At 28.8% G+C, this 22,533-nt stretch overlaps 1 protein-coding gene across 8 annotated transcripts in view; it reads left to right on the top strand.

Annotated features, from left to right (window-relative positions):
• The window catches only part of LOC107448880 (endothelial transcription factor GATA-2-like), a 313,302-nt gene that overhangs the window by 73,382 nt on the left and 217,387 nt on the right, over positions 1–22,533 (top strand). For 2 of the 8 annotated variants that reach the window (XM_071187714.1, XM_071187703.1), the window contains exon 1: positions 18,732–18,964. The exons of 5 other annotated variants lie outside the window; for them this stretch is intronic. The gene's annotated coding sequence lies outside the window, so the exon portion shown is untranslated. 8 annotated transcript variants of the gene reach the window in all.

The following is a 22,533-nucleotide window of genomic DNA, read 5'->3' as shown; positions in this document are numbered from 1 at the left end:
TTTTTTTCAATAATTATTGAATTTCTTAATTTCGTGAAACTGCGAGTCTACTTGCTTGAAAAGCAATCTCCTAAGGAGAAAATATTTTTTGTAAATTACCGTACTGTATAGTAATGACATTTCTGGGTTTTTTTTTTTAAAGAAAAAAAAATTGGTAATAAAAATTTAAATGTACGATGTTTAAACCATGCATTTGGTAATTTTTCCGTCCGTATGGTACCAGTTTACCAAAGATTCTAGTTCTCAAAATGATAGTTCTTTACCACCACGCATTTAGTAAAAAATTCAAAATTGAAAAATATATCTGAACGAATGAATGGTTTTTATGTCATGCTCTAAGGTAACATGATAAAATTACCAATTTTTATTTCTTTTACAAAAATTTAGCACACATTATAAAACAATATTTCATTTTAATTTTACCACAATCATTCCCCAAGAGCTTCGATAAAAATTACCGATCTTAGTGTTCTCATAGAGCAAGAAGCATAGTAAATTTTACTATATTCTGGTAATTTTGACCGTATTTGTTTCTTTCAGTGCATAAAAATAATCTTAAAAGACTAATTCATCAAACAAAGACAACCCAAGTCACAACTCTAAAATTTTAAATACCTGTTCTGGAAGATATAGATTCTATTATTTACTTTGATTAATGATTCATTGATTTCCCGTTTACAAAAGAACGCAATTTATAACCTAGAATATCCAGGTTGATTAGTGTTGTGGTACAAGTCATGCACGAGTTCCTTTAAATAAGACAAGCTTACTATAACTCTTGATAGCTCCAGTAACAAGTATTAAATATTTCCGGTTATTAAAGAGCGGGTAACTACTAAACACGCAAAGTTAACAGTAGGGGGTCACCTTATGAATCACAGAGACTGCCCGAAGAAAAGAATATTATTATTGTTCTAAAGGGCTGTGAATGGAATAGCAAGTGAGAGGAAGTGAATTTCTTTCTCGGTTTTGGAGACAGTTATAGCTATTCCATAAGACAAAAAAGCAGATGTTAAATGAGTAATTTGTGTTGCCACTGATTTATACCTAATGCTATTGGCTGTTACTTATATTTATGATCACCGGATAGAGACAGGGATTAATGTAGAGAGTGCTGGACACAAAGCTTCGTGGGAAGAGCGTCCATCATGAGAATAAAAATAAGTTCATTTTTTTAATAAGATTAATCAAATGTAATGTTCTACCTCCCTCTTGTCACAGAAAAAGTATATCATAAACTTACATGATACGCATATCATACTTTTTAATTGAGAAAGTCGCTTTGCTTTTGCTCGAATTTAGACTTCACTGCAGTAATCAATAATAATTTTCTAATTTTAGAATTAAATAGAAATAAACAATGTAACTTTCCATTCGTCTTATAAATTTTTGAATACAATGCTCTTTTTTGAATATTTTATGTTTTCCTTCAAAATCTTGATCCCTGAAGAACCACAAAAGACCTGAAGAACTTTAAAATCTTGATCCCCTTCCTAGAATTTTCTTTTCTTTTCTTTTTTTTTCTTTTTTTTTTTTTTCTTTTTGCAATGTTTTCTTTCCTCGAGGTAACTTTTAGTTCAAATTGTAAATTTTTTCAAGCGTAGTTTTTTGCAAAAAAATTTTTTTTGAATGTTATTACTTTTTTGAAAAAATTTTGAACTATACAATACAATAAAGAATATTAAAAGAAAATTTTTCAAAAAAGTTAAAAGATTATGAAATGTAAGGAAAAGAATATTCATGAAAGGAAGTTCAAAGCAACAAAATGAATAAATAAATAAAAATAAAATAAATAAGTATTTAAATAAATAAAAAAATAAATAAATAGTTACAATAAAATAATAAAAAACAATGAAAAAAGAAAACAACATTATAAGTAAGGTTTAGGATTGGGTTTGGCAACCAACTTGCGTGGTTTGGCAACCACGCAAGTTATATGCGAGAACCGTAATTGGGGCTCTTAAGTAACTTAATGCTATTGAAAAATTAACCGAATCTTGGTATTACCCTATAAATATTAATAATCCTTTGCACTCATCAAAACTTGCCCCCTATTTCCGCCTACCACCATTCGTAACTGATATTTGAAGCATTCAACTGTCTTATGGATTTTTTTGATCAATTGAAAATAAGTGAATTGGATTTTTGGCAATTTTGGAATCTACTTATTACTATGAATAATTATTTTCTCATCATTATGAAAATCATTATGAATCATAATCATTATGAAAAGCGAATTAAGAGGTGCGTTTTCAGTGAACAATCAAGTAATCATTACACAAAATCTCATTTTTGATTCGAACAGTTTGGATCCAGACTGGTAGAATTACCAATGATTTGATTGAGATCGAATGTGATGGAGTTGTGGTGGCTCAGGGGATAGAGCACTCACCTTCCAATGAGGTGGACCGGGTTCGAATCCCAGCGATGGCTAGTCGATTCAAATTCCACACCCGGCTCGCACCGATCACAGTGCTGATGTTAAAAATCCACAGTGGTAGACGGATCATGGGTTTGAGTCCCCTTGCCGTCAGGCTAACAGTGAGAGGTTTCTGTGGATTTCCTTTACATGTAACGCAAATGCTGGTTAGCTCCATCAAAAAGTGTCCTTCACGAAGCAAATTTCTCCCAATACTTGATACAGGAGTTCCCTTGTCTCTGGATTGGGTTCAAAATTACAAGGATACGGAGTTGGTCATTGGTGGTCGTACACCCAAAAATTTTGTCGGCTGTTCAACGACGGTAATAAAAATATGATTTAGTATAATTGTGAAACAGAAAAGACAATTAAAAATTCCATTTTCATATATTAAGTCTCATTTAAAATACATCCAAATAAGTCTTCAACCTTCCTAAGCAAAACCTTAATTTCGTTCTGTTTTCAATAAATAAATAAATAAATGAAATAAATAAAATAAAATTCATGCCTGAAGCTTTCGATTTTTGCGATAAAGGTGATATTGTTTTCTTCATATGAATCAACTTTTTTCCATCATGGCTAAGAACTATTCTTAAATGTATTCTAAGTTTTGAGACGCGTTAAATAAGGAAAACCTCGAAAGTTGTATGAATTAAAAAACTTCTGAATACTTAAGGAAGAGGGTATGGAACAACTTCGAGTCTCTACTCATTCTAAAAATTATTTAACTTTTTACATTTAATTTGCATTTTAAACAAAGCAATATAACTTAATGAAATTAAGTTTTGAGTTCTAGGTTTATTTTAATTAGTATAAAAAACGTCTTTATGACAGAATTAGAAAGCTTTTGAATATTTACGGAAGAGGATATGAAACAACTTTATTCCTCTGACTCAATCTAAAAATTTTATTTTTTACATTCAATTTGCATTTTAAACAAAGCAATATAATTTAATGAAATTAAGTTTTGAGTTTTTAGGTTTATTTTAATTGGTACTAAAAAAGTTTAAAAGATTTTTTAATGAGTTCAACTATATGTTTTGTTAATACGTAAATTATAATGTTTTGGTTTCACAACAAATACTCGTTTCGTGTCAGATTACCGAAATTTTATTTTATTTTTCTAATATTACCGATGTTTGTACTTATATTTGACAGCAAAAAATTTATTGATCACATCAGAAAAAAAAAATGGCTCTAAACTCCAGAAAGTTTATCAATCCCAGGTGTGAGATGTTAGAGAAATTTTATTTGGGTAATAGTTAAAGATGTGGATCATTCAAGACTTAATTTGAAAAACTTTAATTCTTGAATTTGTGATTAAAGTATTTTTTGATTGTATCTATATAGCAATTGTCTCTCATATTTCTTTTTATTTTTAACTATTGTATGCTTCTCCACATACAATAACTTATAGTTATCAGTGCCTCTCCCCTTTTATGTTTACTTTGACCACATCCTGTTGTGTGTACGTATTAAGTTTCGAAATCTCTGGAACTTTATTAAGAGTTATAAATTTACTTTTGATTTTTAAAGTGACTACAAACTGCACTATAATCAAAGTTAACTGTTCAAAATTGAATATGGCTTATTATACCCGAAAACATTACATAAAATATAAAAACAAATTTTTTTTTTTAAAATGTCCTTAACTATTATTGATATTTCATTCAGTTGAGGGTTTATATAAATGTAATATTAATTGAGAATTGTTAATCCTAATAATTTATGACAATGTATTTCAGAAATAGATATGAAGTGCAACTTTCAGCTAAATGCAATATTTTCAACTGTTATTATTTTTTTTTAAATATTGATTCAATTACTTAACGAGCATTACTACATTTTTTAGAAAATTAACTAAAAAGAAATTAAATAGTCCATCAAATTGGGTGCGTATAATGCATTTCTGTATAAAATAAGTCCTTAACTTTATTTTTTTTAAAAATTATTTAAGAAATTTTTAACTTAACAATGTTTCTAATAAAATGTATTCGTACATAATCAATTAACTTCAGCATGTTTGAAATCAACTTACAAAAGTCTATTCCATAAATTAACGAATATAAAATTACCATTTAATAACTTATATAAATATTCGTATGATAAGTAAAAGTTAGCTATTCCGTTAATGATTTTAATAGACCCATTAATAAACCTTTTCCTTTTTACTAAGAATTGTTTTCTTTCTTTCTTTTAATTGATATATTGCTATACATTTTATTCGCTATTCGATTATTATGTATTAGTTCATATCCGTTCCTAGAAATGTTTCCTCCAGTTTTCACAAGATGGCGCCAGAGGTCACAGAAATCTCGCGCCTTCATTTTCTCCAAAGGTGTTGAATGTAACAACTGCAAATATTTCACTGCATCTTTTTATTTTGTATTTATTTTTCCTCTCTCTTTCTTGGCGATGATATCAAACAGTGATAGGACCAAGCCTGGCTTATAATGAATAGCTTTGGGAAAATTCATCCCCATCTTAAGTAAAGCCCGTTATCGAATCGTTTACATTACAGAATGTTCTCTTTTTTTTCTTTCTCGTTCGCTTTGTTATTCTTTTTATTTGTTTCAACACTAGTTGTTTTTCTTCCACACTTTAGGCAAATGGTGTGAGAAAAAGCGTACGGTAGGCTGTACTGGACACGATTTTCAACCGCCAGTGTTTGGGTCAGCTAAGGCTAAACCACGGTCGGTTGTTGTTGTTTAAAGTTGCTGTGGGAGGAGACTTTTTACAAGTTTTCAAGTGTGTTGAGCGAGAGGGGAGGACAGAGTCATGTTCTGTCGGCGAGGAAAGAAAGAAATTTATGAAATTCCCTGGAATTATTGTCCCATCACCTACTTGGAAAAATTTAATATAGTTCCTAATCAGACGGAATTAATTAATGTTGTCAGAAACCTTAGCTGATAAGGTTATAGATAAATTCTGAGGGTTTATTTAACATTATTCATATATTAGACCAGATAATAATTATTACTGATATCAAATTAAAATATTTCTATATAATAAGCCAGATTATTATTACTCATAGCTTAAACCAAGTTTTTTATTTATTGATGCATATTATTGTTACTGATATAATAACTCTAATTTTTTATACATTAAGCCAGATTGAGAGTTATAAGTAAAAATAAAAAATGAGAACAAAGAAATTAAAATGTGTTGGTACAGGTAGATTATTTCCACATTGAAAACTTTTTTTAAACATTTTTTAATAATAATAAGGTACAACCGAATATATATATATATTAAAGCATTTCTATGGTAGAATGAGATAAAAATTAACACATTTCTGTGGTGAAATTAGCAAAATTAGATTTATTTTAAAATTAACACATTTCTATTGTATAATAAGGAAAATTCTACATTTTAACTGAGATCGTGATCTTTGTGATAATTGGTAGGCAACTTTTTTCTTGCAAAAATACTAAAATAAGTGTTTAAAATCGAAATTTAGGGAATTCATATTTATTGAGAAAATTGTTTCAGGGTGGAATTCACAAAAAATTCAAGTTCACCCCACCCTGGTAGAAATGTGTAAATTGTTTAAATTTTTTAGACATGACCACTTGTGTCTGTATGATTTTAAAACAATCTATGTGATTATATCGATAACAATAACTCAATTTCATAAAGTAATATTTCTAAGTTAATTGCTCTAATAAATATTAATAATATTTTAAAAATTCTTATAATTTCCAATTGTATCGAATAGACATGATGCAGAAAAAAATGTACATAAGAAATAATTCTAAATTTTTCTTTTGGAGAATGACTTTGAGAAATAATTCAGTCTAATCAAAAGAGAATGAATTCTCTAAGATGTTATTGTGCAGAGTCATTAAGTAAATCATATTTGTTTGACTAATACTATAATTTAAATTTGGTTTTATTTTATCATACTTAATCTGATTGCACGACGAATAGCTTAATACTAACTTCGAAAAAAATTCGGTAATATAGTTAAAATATCTTTTATAAGATTACGGCTCTGAACTTCAAAAAAGAGGTTTGAACTCAATTACCTATAATATATAAGGGTATCCGTGTCTACTAAAACTCAGCATATTGAACAACATTTGGAATAATTTTTAAAGAAAAATAATATTTTATGATATTTTTCTGTTTCTATATGCCTTAAAAATCTGCGTAAAAATATAATTGGTTCTACTCTCGTTGTTTTAACTTTTCAATTACGATAAAAATTAGGAAGGGAGGTAAGAAATTTGATTTTAGAAACCTTCTGGGCAGCTTTATGGAAAATAAATATCTTATTAGTTGAGTCTAGTGGATTGTTAAGAAATACGCCATGAAAGTATGCTACAACAATATGTAATAAATGCTAAATATTAAAATTTATCATTTGTATGCAATAATTAGAAAATGTCTTACTATGTATGAACGTATGATGGTGTCGCAATTTTCCATTGTTGACCGTGCATTTTTATTGGCCTACCTGAAAACCACGTGGTAGGATCCAGTTTTTCCACATTCATTTCTATATTGTTTTGGTTGTCATCAGCATAAAAATTAATAAAAGTCATAAAGATATTGTTTTTCTATAAATATCTTTGCATCCCTAATTTAAAGCTATTTTCCTGTACCGCTATTTTTACGCTTTTAATTCAAGAGTTTAAAACTAAGAGAATAGTTTTGCTGAAATTCTTTTTATTAGTATATTGTAATTCTGCGCCACATTTTAAGATAAAGTTATTTAGAAAGGTGGTCTAATTCCATTAACCGTTTTACTATTATTATTTTCGTGCAAATAACATTAATATACTGCTATATACAGTTAAAGATATCTGTTAAGTGGTTTAGAACTTAACGATCAGCTTTATGCAACAAGCACAATGAGATGCAAGCAAAAATAATATTTAATATATCCACCCGTTTGGTAAGCGAAAATATTAAATTACGGTTGTGAACTCAATAAATCTGTTTGAGCAATATAATGTAATAACAATATAAATGCTATTTTAAAAAATTATTACTTAGAAAAATTACTTCTGTTCACTAATGGATCTAAATATTTATAATATTAATACATATTAATAATTGAATGTGGGAAGTGGAGGCCCAAGCGTAAGCGAACAGAATTCATTTTAGTACATACATGTTAAGTGAATAATTTTAACTTTAGTGGAAAAACTGTTTCCTGCCATGAAACAACAATTATTGCGAATCAGTCATCGGGGTTGGTGGGCGGCAGTGAACAGGGGGCTTAATCCCCTAGTATTATATTATTTATTTAACTAGAAAACTTTTAAAGAATTTTTTTATTGCACTTATGAGTAAACTTTCTTTTTTGCGACGAAATTTTGTGCAAAATTAGTATTTTTTTTACCATTATTTGTAACTAGGATCTTAGGAGGGTATGTTGTTTTTTTTCCGCAATTTTCCTCGTGCAGATGTTCCAAGAAATAAAAAAATTTGTTTAAAAGGAAGTTGACCACTACATTTACTCTTATCAATTTTCGTTCGAAGAAAGTAAAAAGATAGGTTTCTAATACAATTAAACTTTGAAAGTTAGATTTCGGATGATACAATCACAAGAGTTCCCCTTAAAGTGACAACGAAGTTCAACATCCTACTAAAAATATAAAACTCTATAAATTCATGTATTACTTCCTTCCTTGATTGTTTCGATTTTACTATTTGCTTTTTCCTTGAAGGTTTTGTATTATTTATGCTTAAGATGAATGTTAAGATTGTAAATGATTGCTTCTTTTTTATCACAAAAACGTTTTATTTTCAATATAGATATTAATTATCCATCTAATGGTGATTTCAATTTGTAGATAATATAGTTTTCTATTTAGATATAATTTTTTAATGACATCATAAACAAAATATAATAATCAATAAAATGATACTACTTAAATGTGAGCGTGTTGCAATTTCTATTTCACAAAATTAAGCAATCTTTATAAAGATGCAGAAAAACATCTGTGTACATTTTTGGAATACAAATTAAAAGGAGAAAAAGCCGGAATTTGTGTAATAAAGATTGATGAAATATATCAAATTAATTGTTAAAGGAAAAATAAATAAACGCTTTCCTTGATTGTCAGTTGTGATAAATTTCCTGGTCAGTTGCTTCTCTTGATAAAATAATAGAAAATTCCAGCTATTTTAGAATCAGCTTTTAATACAATGATAAAGTAGTTTTTCATTTATTTATCCTGAATATTAGAATAGCCTCTTTGTACAACAAAGTATATTCAAAGAAGCATTTTATTTTATCTTTACTTGTTTGGGTAGTTATTTCTTGTTATGATAACTGAAAATTCAAGTTTATTTTTTGTGTGTATAATAATAAAATATTGTATAAATAATAACATAATTTTTATGTATAATTATATTTGTATAAAACAATAAAATAAGTAAATTTTTTTTTTGCACCTCAGAAATCAGAATATCATCTTCATACAATTCGAATTAGTAATACTCTTTTCATCATTTAAAAATGTATATTTTTGAGTAGGAAAATGCCTATGTCTACTACGTATTTTATTTTATAACCATCGTTAAACATCTGACAAAATTTCAAGTTTACGACTACTAATATTCAACTAGGTAATTTTGAACCTAATCCAAGAACCGTAATTTATTTATTACCCTTAGACCGTACCATATCACATAAACCATACCGTTCACAATTATCCCTCCGTAATTTTAAACAATGGAACTCTTAGATCAAGTATTGTGAGAAATTTCCCTTTGTGGAACACTCTTTGATGGACACTTTGAAATTTGCATAACACGGAGAGAAAGCCACGAAAACCTTTCTCAGATATGCTGACGGCTAGGGGATTTTAACCCATAATCTGTCTACCACTAAGCATATCTGCGTCATAACTGCAGTTGGTGCGAGCAGAGTGCATAATTCGTAACTACCAGCCATCGCTGGAATTTGAACCCGAGTTACCAGTTCGATATCCTATTCTAATAATGTAGGGGGATCTGTTGCCCGTAGCAGAGTCGGCAAACCTTGCCAGGTCTCGTGAATAAATTCTGTATCTGCGTAATACATAGAACAGTTTTTTCTGTTGTAATTTTATTTGTAATAAAATCTATTTGTTGAAGAAAGGTGTACCAACTCAGGCACTGTCTATGTCGTTAGAACGAGGCCAAAATTGCGTGGACTTACTACCACAACTGTCAAATGAGTAACGAAGCTAGGTGCTTCACCAGGGTTGACTGGTGTACTTTTATAAGTAAGAAGATCGAGATGAAACGGTTCTTTAGCGTTTACTTAGTATTTAACGTTCCTTTATTTAATTTATTAAATTCAACTTTTTTTCAACAACTGGTATATTCAATAACTAGTTGAAATGTTTAATTAAAATTTGTACCGCAAATGATTATTTCAAAAAGGTAAGTAAAATTAATGGATACTTTGTTACTTGCATAGTACATTAAAGCAAATGCGAATTTATTGAAATTCCTTTCTTTGAGTAGATTGCATTTTTGTTGCAGACGTAGATAAGATAGAACGACGACGAAGCGAATATTATAAAGAAAACTATTATCGTGCTTCTTATAATATTGGATGAATCGTTTAAACGTGATTACAAAAGAAATCTTATCCGTAGAGTTCTTATCCTCCTTACCAATAAAAAAATGAGTATCAGATGTTATCCTCGATTGAAATTATACCTCTATTCGGGGCTCTGGGATTCTAACGATGCTTTGTTTGAAAAGGAGTTGGAAAGTGTTCAGTCATAATGTCGTTAAAATTTGCTCCAACCTTAATAAGTTGAACCTCATTATCTCAATTACACGATACTATGGTTCAGTTTGAATGGAAACACGATACGATTTAGAATATTTTATGGTTAAATGAAAAATGAATTTTTTTAGTGAGAATTTAGTTAATTTATGTGTCTCTTAAATTATTTGAAATCAGTTAAATTGTATAAATAAAACAATAATTTTAAAGGATTACATAATAAATAAAGGAAAATATTGCCAAGAATTGAATTAATTTAATGTAGAAGACAAATATTGCTTAAACTATAAAATTAATTGTTTTACAAATTTGAGAAACTATACAAAATAATTTTGAGAGTTTCTTTAGCACTTCTGCAATGCACAGCTATGAAAGTTTGTTTTGTCCCCATCACAGTGACTTTATATCGATATTCCACTTTCATGATAATCCTCCAATACTGCAAAAGTTTTACCGGACCCACTCTCTACTACATCTATACATTATTAAAAACAAAATTTTAAAAGAATATCGATCAATAAAGAGTTTGGTCTGCAATCTCACGTTTTTTGGGTTTATTCAAGTATTCCTGCAACAATCCATACTTCTTTTTTCTCATTTAAGCATTTATTCAATTAATTTCATCAATATAATTAATTTTTAAGATAAAATTTTACAAGGCTACGAAATGCGTAATAATTGATGTTTGTTATAAATAATAGATTGCTCAATTCTGTTATATATGTACAACACATAAGTATAAATCATTAAATAATATTACCAAGACTTTATCAAAGATAACCTACCTTTCTAAGGGAATGAAGTTATAAAACAAAATAAATCAAGAAATGAAAGCCATTGCAAAGCTATTAAGTCACATGGCAATGCATTGCCTGATACTAAGAGTCTGAAAAATGACCGAGGATTTAGAAAATAAACAAATAGAAAACGGAAGGAGTTAACATTTTGCCGTTTTCTGGGTTCTGTTTAGGAACGAGTATTTTCTAACCAAATTTCTAAATAAGTTGCGAAATTCGTCTACAGATGATGTTGCTAACAAATTTTAAAATTTATTGTTCAAATATTTGGTCATTTTTCGGGAAAGTTGGTAGCAATAAAAATAGGGAATTAATAATAATAGTTTTGAAAAGAAACAAATTTACGAAGAGAGAAAAGATAGATTTTGGATAGAGAACTTTAATTTTAGGACATAAAAATTGAACAATTTAATGAAAATATAATTCAAATTTATAATTAAACCATATATTATTATGATAATAAAAACTTTGATGAGCAGTATAAAAAATTATTATTTGGTGAATTACGTTTGATTATTTTACTTTATAACATACTTTGTTAATTATTTATCTAATTTTTTTACTTATATATAAATATATTTAGAAATATTGCATATAATAATGCATTGCATATAATAATGTATACAATTTCGTATGTAGTATTTCCTCATTGTGAAATTAGATTGTCTTACAAACACTGGCAATGAATATTTAACTGGTATAAGAAATAAATTAAAAAAAAAAAAAGAACAACAACACTTTCAGGTAAGGAGATGGCGTCAAAAATCAACACAGCTTCCACTTAAATCCTTGTTTGTAGATGAAACTATAGACTAAAGATGAACGATAAAAGAAAAAAATATATTTCGCGGATAGCTGAACGTAGCCGGGGTTAAACCCACAAACCATGTCTTGGCAGAGGGGGCACGCTTGCAATTATCGTGTCCTCACGCCGACCCAATGGGTGATTAGTCTTTGGGTGATGAATGATGAAAAGTTTTCCATCATCACCCATCTTTTGTATTACGAACATCCAGGTGAGAGAGGATCGAGGTTCTTATCTGAAAAAACTATCGTTCAATGGTCATTTAGTTTTCAGAAGGAGATACTATTAAGTAAAGAAGAAAAAAAAAGGTTTTGTGCAGGGGGAGGTAAGTTCATGATGAGTTCGACAAGGATCTGCCGATGAATTTACCTTTACCTGATGCTGACCGCCGGTGTTAAGAGCTGTCATCGTCAGGCGTAATGAAATATTGTGGCCTAACACTTTTTAAGTGGCTCCTTCATATATAAATATAAGTAGAAGAAGCCCGAGATAATGAGATTTTTTAAAAAAAAACTGACCCAATCTTAATAAGAAACTATTAGAGCAATTAATTGGATCCATCAGTTCTTGATGAGTTTTCACCCTCTTTAATCTTTTCCTGATTTCGACAGGGATCGAGGTGAAAGGATAGGCTATGTAAATCAAGATTTGATGGAGCTTCTGATCATAGGAATAGGATTCAGACTGGAGGAGGTTTCTTAGAAGAAATTGCCGTTATTAAAATTAAGTCATGGTGGCTCAGGGAATAGAGCGGTCGCATTCCAATGAGGTGAACTGAGTTCGAATCTCAGCGATGGTGGGTCGATACGAATTCCGCACCCAGTTCGCACCAACCACTGTGCTGACGTAAAATATCCCCAGTGGTAGACGGATCATGGGTTAGAGTTCCCTTGCTTTCAGGATAACCATGTGAGGTTTTCGTAGTTTTCCTCTCCATGTAACGCAAATGCGTGTTATTCCATCAAAAAGTCCCATACGAAGGTAAATTTCTACTTAGTATACTTGTTTATTTGATTCAGGAGTTCCTTTGTCTTCAGGATTGGGATCAAAATTACAAGTCTACGGATTGTTGCTGTGAACTCAAAATTGGGTCGATTGTTCAACAACGGTTATGAAATATCTGGTACCCATCAATCTGAACCTGGATGGATTTTAAGCCAAGAGCAGGTATTGAATTCGGTCCTTCACTATGACAGTTCAGTGCAGCAAAAAGTTCAGTGTGATCCTACCTCGTTTTTTACCTTATAATTCTGAATGCATATTTTGTTTATGAATTAAAGATATTAATTATAAAAATCAGATAAAGAAACATGTTTTGGAGATCTATAAGTGCATTTTTGCAGCATCATGAAGAGTCTCGATTCACTTTCTTATAATCCAGGTATGCGAATCAGCGAACATACATGAAGGAATTTTTTTGTCGGTAAATGTTAAGAAATCTTAATTAAATAAGATTTATTTTCGAATTTTTAAATCGATGTATTAAATAATGGAAAAGATCACTTGAAATTTTTTTTTTAAAATATAAGAATGACCTTCCATCTGAAATGTGATTGAGTTTCAGATAATTTTTTTTAACAATTTCCTACATATTTGGTACTGGCACTTTTTATTTACGTCGTACAAGAGCCGCACAATGGACTAATGGTAAGAGTACACATAGTTGGTGAAACAAAGCAAGGTATGAACTTTATTCTTGGCCATTCGTTTTCACATATTTTATTTATATATACTAGTGGGCTGCGCCTCCTGCTCGCTAACACTCGCCAACCCCGGAAAATTGCTACGCAATCTTATATGGTTTGCTTCGCAAACCAAGCTCGCTTCGCTCGCTACTAACTTAGGTACATTGCAAATACACAAAATTCTAAGAATTCAAAACTATCATTCAAATCCATATAACAACATTTTTTTTAAAAAAAAATTACATCTTTTTAGTAAATACTAAGTCATTAAAATAAATTTGAATTCAAATAAATGACATGTAATTCATTAAATCTATTAGAAATGTGCTATAGTATAAAATCTTAAAGCGTAACACCACGACTGAGACTCATTTTTCAATGAATAACTAATAACAATAATAAAACAAATCAAAAAGACCAGGACTCTCTCTATCTCTTCCTGGTGACAGGCAAACCAACACCTGCTTATCCCGACTGGCCAGTGGACACCTGAAAAGTCTCACATTTTCTGCAAATCAAAAGATCTTTCCTCTTTGCCCTAAATGCCAACAAAACCAGGCATCACCTGAGCACATCTTGAACTGTTTAGGGCTGGACTGGAACGACATTCATTCCTCTCCCATTCTGGTTTCGGAGTTTCTTAATATCAACGGATTCATTGATCTGGTCTGACCCCGTCAGACCAGATGGGAATTAGCAACAACAACATATAAAACGATTTTAGATCAAATGTATAAACCCTAAAACTTAATCAATAAGTATAAGTTTTGTTACCACTTTAAAAAATAGANGTAAGTTATAATGAAAGACATTTTTAGCAGCAATCATTGGTCGATTTTCTAGCGTTGCCATTCGGAGAGTTGTAATGAGGCTTTTTTTTGCGGCCGGGGAATTGAAATATATATATAGATTCTTGTACGTAAATATTAAATAATTCTTTTTTCTCAAAGAATTTATAACAATTTCTCTCCCCTTTTTTTAATCTTACTTATACCTTATCTCATTGACACCTTATGTTATGTCTCTTCTTTTAGAAGTCAAATATAATTTGTTTGCTTAAATTTTTTTCATTCATTTTTAAAAACACATTTTGTACATGTCATAATAAATCACAGTTTGTTTTATATGGGGTGAATAAAAAACCTGCAAATTAAGTTGGTGAAAGTTAAAAAATAAAATATTGTATTCTAATAAAGTATTCTTCTATAAATCCAAGTCCGGAACCAATTTGAAATTAAGTACTTTCACCATCTGAAGGCACTTTCGTGTTTTGGTTGTAGTCCAAAGTCCTCGTTTTGTGCCCTCTGTTTGAAGCATTAACTTTCAAATTTTTCTGAAAATTTCAATCAATGCAGTCTATGAGATCTATTGAAACAGTCATCAACATCATTGGCATCTATAATAGTTTGAATTTTTATGTTTCTCTTAAACGAATTATAACCATTTATTCATTAATTTTTAAGTACGTACAGCTTATTTTTTTTTTTCAATTTCTACATATTACCAAAATTAATTAAGCTTCATTGGTGTCTATAATAGTATGGTTTCCTTATAAGAGTAAGTGCATTTTTTTTCAATGTTTTCTGGAACATACTAGAACTATTTTCCTTAATTAAATTATTACTTAATAACAAATTTAATCAAGCATCATGGGCTTCATTTAGAGTATGGCAGTTGTTTCCAGTTTCTATAATACAAATTAAAACTATTTATCCATTAATTTTGCTTTTTAATGCATACCTTTTTTTTAATTTCAATTACTGATGATTTTAAGTTGCCATATAGATTCCCGTTTTAAAAGCATAACTATAAACATATAACATAAAAGCATAACTATAAACGTATAACCAGGTATTCTTTGGCCAAGCATATAACAATAAACACGTGGTTGCAAATGACTTTAGGAATACTAATTTAGTGACGTAATCCGCTGATACTATCATGCCATGCTGATCAATGAGTTAATCTGATGTAAGAAATAAAATTGATTGTAAAAACCTCATTCTCAAGGAGATCTATAAGCTTGCAAATATCATTGATACAATATTTAGAATACTTGAAAGAAAGAAAATCGTTTGCAATTTCATTTTTATCAATGAGTTCTAAGATGACGAAAAAATTTCATTTTTTAAACGTCTCTTTCGAACAATCTAACGGAAATTTTTGAATTAGGGTCTAAATTTGCCCCTTTTTACACTCTGTATAAATTTTAAGACGCTTGCTCAAACGGTTCCGGAGTTATAAGAGAGACAGGCAGAAACAGAACTCTTCATTTTATTAATACAGACAATTAAATGTCGCTTGTGTCACAATATTTATTAAATAAAATTGTATCGTCACAAGTATTATCGTTTGAGTTACTAAAAACAGAGGTGACTCCGATAAAATCCGAGTAATATTAAATTTTTAATCCAGAATTGTAGTCACATGTAATTGGAATGCTACATTAGGGTTTCGTAACTTCCAAAATGAGGCTAAAAATCATAAAAATCAAAACCGCCACTTGGCGCAAGAAAACGATCACAACCTTCCAATTACGGTTGAGAAATAAATGTTCTTTTTGAGATATAACCACCTGAAGACTAAAAGGTCTTTGGCGATTAATCCTTCAAGCCGCGCATGCGTTCTGAATGAAATGGAGATCGATGGTTCGCATTTGGAAGGGGGTTATAAAAACTAGCGTTGAATAGACTTCGAAAGCCAGTGGATTCAGAAAACATTTTTCATGTAAAGAATAGAATGAGGCGTGTTTTCTTTTTCATTTATAACTATCATGTATGTTTTATGGAACATGTTAATGGGCAGTGATGAGTAATAATGACCACGAATACTATGTACTACGTCAAAATGACGAGTAAATGTTAATGATTCTGCCATAAGAACTCATGTAAAAGTTTCGGAAGGCTTACAGATGATATATTTTACATTTCATTCCTAATGATTTTTTTTAATATAATGTAGGCGTTTAAAGGTTCCATTTGCTGTATTGTTCACATGAAAATGTTTTATCTACTATATTAAACTAAATGAGGGTATGATCAAAACTACCTGAATACATTAAATTTTAACTGTATTTCTAGCTCTATGAGAACACCAAAATACTCGGTAATTTTTACTTTGGTAATGATTGTGGTTAAATTAAAAAAAAATTGGTTTTATAATATGGGATAAACTTCGGTAATTTTGTTATGATACCTTAGGGAAGCGGCTCCCATTTTTTTCCGGCTATGGAACCCTAAGTGGAAACCTCTTTTAGCGGAACCCCGAGGCATAAAAGAAATTTCATCAGCAAATGTGAAAAATATTAATCAACTTAAGGCTATTATTTATTTTGAAAAGATTTAATAAGCTAAAATTTTATTAAATATTTTGAAACTATTTAATGAATAATTGAAAAATGAAATTTTTTCATTTTAACAATACGAAATAAGACAGACAATTGAATTTACAGGTTTAAGGTGGCATCTAGTCTCTTTCGAAAATTGATTTTATTGCATTACTGAAAGGGGGACTAAAATGAACTAAAATGAAACTGAAAAACGGTTTTCTATCTTAAATAGAAACGTTGAAAATATCTATGAGATTATTCTTAAATAACTAATTAAAAGTTAGTAATAATGTTACAGATATTACAATAACAATTCCGTAACATTAACAATAATATTACAGAAAATTAACAATAATGTCACAGATATAAATTTCACCCCAGTGTTTCGCAACTGATAATACAGTTCTAACCCTTGGAACCCCAAACTCTTGTGACCTTTCCATGGAACCAGAGAGTACCGCGGAACACCACTCCGCCATAAAAATAATTTATTTGGCTAAATTTAATTTTCATTTTTATATTTTTGACTAAATGTGTTATAATTAGAACTATAGTTTTAAAAACCAGAAGCAAACCGGTACCATATAAAAGGAAAATTTGCGTATGGATTAAATAATATATTTTGGTATATATGGTTAAAATGACATATATAATGGTTTAAATAATATATTTCGGTTTCATTAATCTTTAATTCACAGAACTGTTTTCTTTTACCAGAAATGTCAGTGCGGTAATTTTACCAGAAGTTTTTCTACGTGTATTAATAGAGTACGTGCACTGGAATCTACATCAGTATACATGAATCTGATTTTTTGAAAAAAGGCAGGTAAAAAATTGAGATTTGATAGTTTAAAAAATTGTCATACACGGAGAAAAAAATTGGTAAAATTACCGCATGGTAAAGTAATGACATTTTTGGTTAGGAAAAAAAAAACATGTATTACAATTTAAGTTAATAGAACCAAAATATACGCGATTTGAACCCTTCATTTGATAATTTTTCCGCTCATATGGTAATGATTTACCGAAAATTTTTGCTTTCAATATAATAGTTCTTCTTAACTCAAATTTACTAAAAATACAAAACTAAAATAGCAAATAAAACTTTATCACATTCGCCAAATTTTAGCACACATTAAACCATATTTTATAGTTAATTTTACCATAAACATAACCAAAGCACTTGTTCCCATAGAGCCAGAAGCACAGTAAATTTTACCATATTCTCGTAGTTTTGTCCATACTTCATTTTTCAGTGTTGTAATGAGAAGAAGAAAAAGTCGAAGTAAAAGTTAGAAAAGTGCAGGAGTAAAAAAAAAAAAAAAATCATATATATTCTGGTGTTAGAAAATTATAATTCTAAAATAAGAATTATTTAACTTCTCTCTGTTTTGACTAGATAATCCTTAATTCACAGTTGCATTGTCGAATATATTTATTGATGCAGTTATTTCTATCATTATTTAAAAATATTTATTTTAAAGCAAAAATGATTGATATAACTTAAAGTATTGATATAAAAATACTATAAAAATAATTGATTTTTTAGCACATTTTCTCTTTTTCTGGGAAAGGAGAAAAAGTAAATTTATACCCTTTCCAATGAATAATGCTGCTGAAATTTTATTAATATATACGAATTTGAGTATAAAAAACACTAAGGCACGAAAATGACTTTTAAAATTTCCATTGACTAATTACTTAAATTTTTAGCTTTATCACAATACGATTTGTGAAATGTAGAAGCTTTTTATTTTTTTTATCATTTATTTATTTAAAATTATTATTTAAAAAAAATGACAAGAATTGTTTTTTGAAAATTTCACAGTAGAATTTTTTTAAAAGAAATTTATATTTAATCTTGTGAAAGGGCTGCCAGTATTAATGCGTAGAATTAAATTTCTCTATGGAAGAACAGATGAAAATGAAATCGAAGAAAACGATCATCAAAACAATACCAAAAGTAAAAATCGACCGTTCTGTAGCGCCCTCTAGTGGGAAAAGAAATCATGGAGGCAATTGCTAGAGCTGTCAGTTTTCCGTAGAACTAGAAATTGGTAAGAGATCTTCATTAAAATTCGCGCAATTTTACACTTATTATTTGAGAACCACGTGGTTTAAATTTCACCAATATTTTTCCGATTTTTTCTTTAAAGAAAAATCAGTAACAGTTTCGGAAACATCATAAAAAGGTAAGACTTTATTTTTGCAAAAACTAATGAAATTTATATCATAAAAAAAAGAAAAAGAAATTCAGTTATATCACAAAAAATTATTAATAATAATCTCAACAAAAGGCAATAGCAAAACGTATTCAAAACCAATTCAAAATTGCATTTTCAATAATACAAATTTTGAGTAAATGAAAATTTAAAAAATATTCATACTGCTAGTTATCTTTAAAAAGAAATTGTTATAGTTCATAAGTTTTTATTTTTTTATTTTTAAATATTTTGTGTGATTAAACTCGTCTATTCCGTTCTATCAATAAACTTATTAAATAATTTTACCGACAAATATTTTAAAAATCGAGACGATAACAATCTAATTTACTATATATTTGTAATTATTCGAAATAAAAAAAATATATTGAGAGGAAAAAAAGCAGATTTCCATTGTTGGTATAAAAATTACCATTTCATTTATACGTAACACAAAATGATTAGATATTTATTGACTAGAATTGAAAAATTAAATTGAAACAAATTTTATTGTTATTCATTTATTTAGAATAAGGATTTATATGAAAAAGTCAGTAACTGTCTGTTATTGAGATTAAGTGTAGAGTTTAACGGTGCTAGTGAAAGAATAGACTATATTACTTATCACATACCAAAGACAAACTAATAAAATTGTGTTCCAGATTATAGGACTATCTTAACCTAAGGAAAGCAAACTAAACGTGCGAGATGATGAGAGAATAATGAGAATTTATATTTTTTAAATAAATTCAAAGATACTTGCATAAATACTAAAAAAAAAATTAATAAATAAATAAAAATTGATAAATAAATAAAAACTGGTTCTATACAATTTTTGCTAGAATTTGAAATTTTTTACTTTCAACGTTATAAATAAATTGTGCTATAGTTATTTTTCTACTATAAAATCTAATACATGTATGCTGATTTATTTGATTCAGTAAAAATATTTTGGTAAAAAGAAATAAATTTTAACAGTAGGAGAATAACATACAAACATTTTTACAAAGATATTTTTGCCTTTAAAAATAAAATGCATCGATTTTCAAATTTTGTGCTTATTAGACGGCAATTCCAAAATTTTATCCAATCAATAAATTTCTGTGTTCGAAAATGTCTACATTTGCCGAAATGCACGAGAAAATTCTGTAAAAATACAATTGATTCATTCTGCATTAAAATGTTTTACTTGAATTAAGTTGATACGTTATGGAAAATGCTTATTAATTGATATAATTTCAAATTGGAAGATTTGGTCTCATGATTATTGGTGTTAAACATTTTTAGGTATGAATGGACAAAGTTTATATTTTGTAAATAAATTTAGTGAATGAATAACTTAGATAACAAGTTTTTATTTATTTATTTACAATTGAAGTACTTTGAGAAATTAAGTTATAAGTGGTAATTAGGGAAAACTCCAACTTTCAAAAATATAAAAACAGCAGAAAACTGTTTAAAAGACAAGTTGCCTTACTTATATTAATAATATAATCTTATTTATAACAAATTGTCTTATTTATATTATTAATTGTCAAAAAATTTTATTTTTGTACACACAAATGATCTATCACACAAAAATCATAGCACTTTCTTATAATGTCAGTTAACACCTTTTTCTGCTAGATTTTACAATTATTTTAATATTCGATAAAGTTTCATATATTATTCCTATAACGAGTATATAGTATTCGCATTTTAAAGGATTATTTTCATAAGGTTTGATTAATTTTATTATTTTTCTGCACTTTGTTTTTATCTCAAATGATATTCTAAATCTAATAATCAATGATGACATTTTTCATCCTTCCCTTTCAACTAATTCAAGTGTTATTTCTTAGAAGTGTTGTGAATCCATAAGAGTTATTCAAGCAAGTGCTAAATTAAACTTTGTTCCGCCACCTCTAGCAATACCGATAAAGAACGTGGAAATAAAATTTCCACGTGAAGAAAAAAAGCTATTATTTTTATTTTCTAAACAATTGATTTGTATTTGTAATTGATTGAATTTGAACACAAATTATTCGTTTTATTATTTTTCAAAGTTACACAATCACGGCATTGTTTGTGTTAATAATAATATGCAAAAATTAAGATTTATTCAATGATTTTAATGTGTGTCCATGATTTTAATGCGTTCAACAAACTTTACAAACGTGTATTAACGTATATTTACTTTGAGTGTCCTTAATTTAAACAATGATCTTACTTGAAACGATTTATGATTATTTTACATTTTGTTGAAATTATTTAATTTCCCCACCTTCTTCTTTTTCTATTATATCCTTTAATGTTGTAATTTTTTAGTTCACGTTTCTGATTTTTACCAACCTTTACATACTTCAACATTACTATCCATAGTGCGTCATTCCTCATAAGTAATAATTTTTTTTTCTCTATTAGAAAATTTTATCTTTTATTTTATAACCGTCTTTGAACAACCAACTCAATTTTGAGTTCACGACTATTAATGTTCAACTTCGTAGTCTTGTCATTTTGAACCCTATCCAGAAGACAAAGGAGCTCCTGAATGGAGTATTAGGGGAAAGGTGACTTTGTAGAGGATGTCTTTGTTTTGATGGAACTAACCCACATTTGCGTTACATGGAGAGGAAAGTCACGAAAATACCAACGGTTAGACAGAAGACAAGGGGTCTCTAACCCATGATCCGTCTATAACTGAGGATATTTTCGGTCAGCAGTGTAGTTGATGCGAGTCAGGTGCGGAATTGAAATTTCAGCAATTTCTGGGATCGAACCCGAGTCAACTAGTTCGGAGGCGAACGCTCTACGCTCTGAGCCACCACGGTTCTTATAAGAAAATTGGAAAACTTCCTTCCTCTGATGGGCGGATATTCTTATTTATTTACACATTTGTTACGTTTTCGTACAGGTTATTCAAGCAGATTCTTTTCAAATATGGATATTTCCTTTTTATTGTGGCTTCAAAAAATTACTCGTAAAAGCATTAGCAAAAAGTCTTTAAGAATTGAAGTTCGAGAAAGAATTTTAAATTCTCCTGAAGTTAGGAACAAAAAATTTCCATTTTTTTTCCTCCATTTTTTCATCAAAAATATTTCGCGACATCAATGGTCCCCGTGAAGTTAATTTGGAGAATTAAGGTGTTTTTTTCTTCCTGTTATCAGCTGAGAAAATGCATAAGGAATTCAGTTTTTTTCGTAATATAGAAAAATTCGTATTATCGAAGTTTGTAACATCAAATTTCGTTTACTAAATGTTTTAAATTATTTGTATATTTCAAAATACATTCACTCTTTTCTGCGAGATTGTACTGAATAGAAAGTTAAATCTTTAATTTGAGTATGACGGTCAACCTGACTGTATTTTTTTAAATTTGGTTCAATCAAAAAACTTTTGAAAACCATTCTATATTTTTTTGTACTTAAACTTAATAATGCTTGTTCAGTCTGGTTTTCTTTAAATTTTACATCATAACCTTATTTCAATTTTTTTTAAAAACTAAATATCCTTATTCAAATTTTTTTTTTTTTAAAATAAGCATTTAAATTTCAAGTACAATTAGAAACGAAAAAGTTAAG

Source organism: Parasteatoda tepidariorum, chromosome 2 (genome assembly GCF_043381705.1).
Source record: "Parasteatoda tepidariorum isolate YZ-2023 chromosome 2, CAS_Ptep_4.0, whole genome shotgun sequence".
Classification (NCBI taxonomy): domain Eukaryota; kingdom Metazoa; phylum Arthropoda; class Arachnida; order Araneae; family Theridiidae; genus Parasteatoda; species Parasteatoda tepidariorum.
Note: the sequence above shows the minus strand (reverse complement) of the source record. Positions and strands in the feature narration are given on the sequence as shown.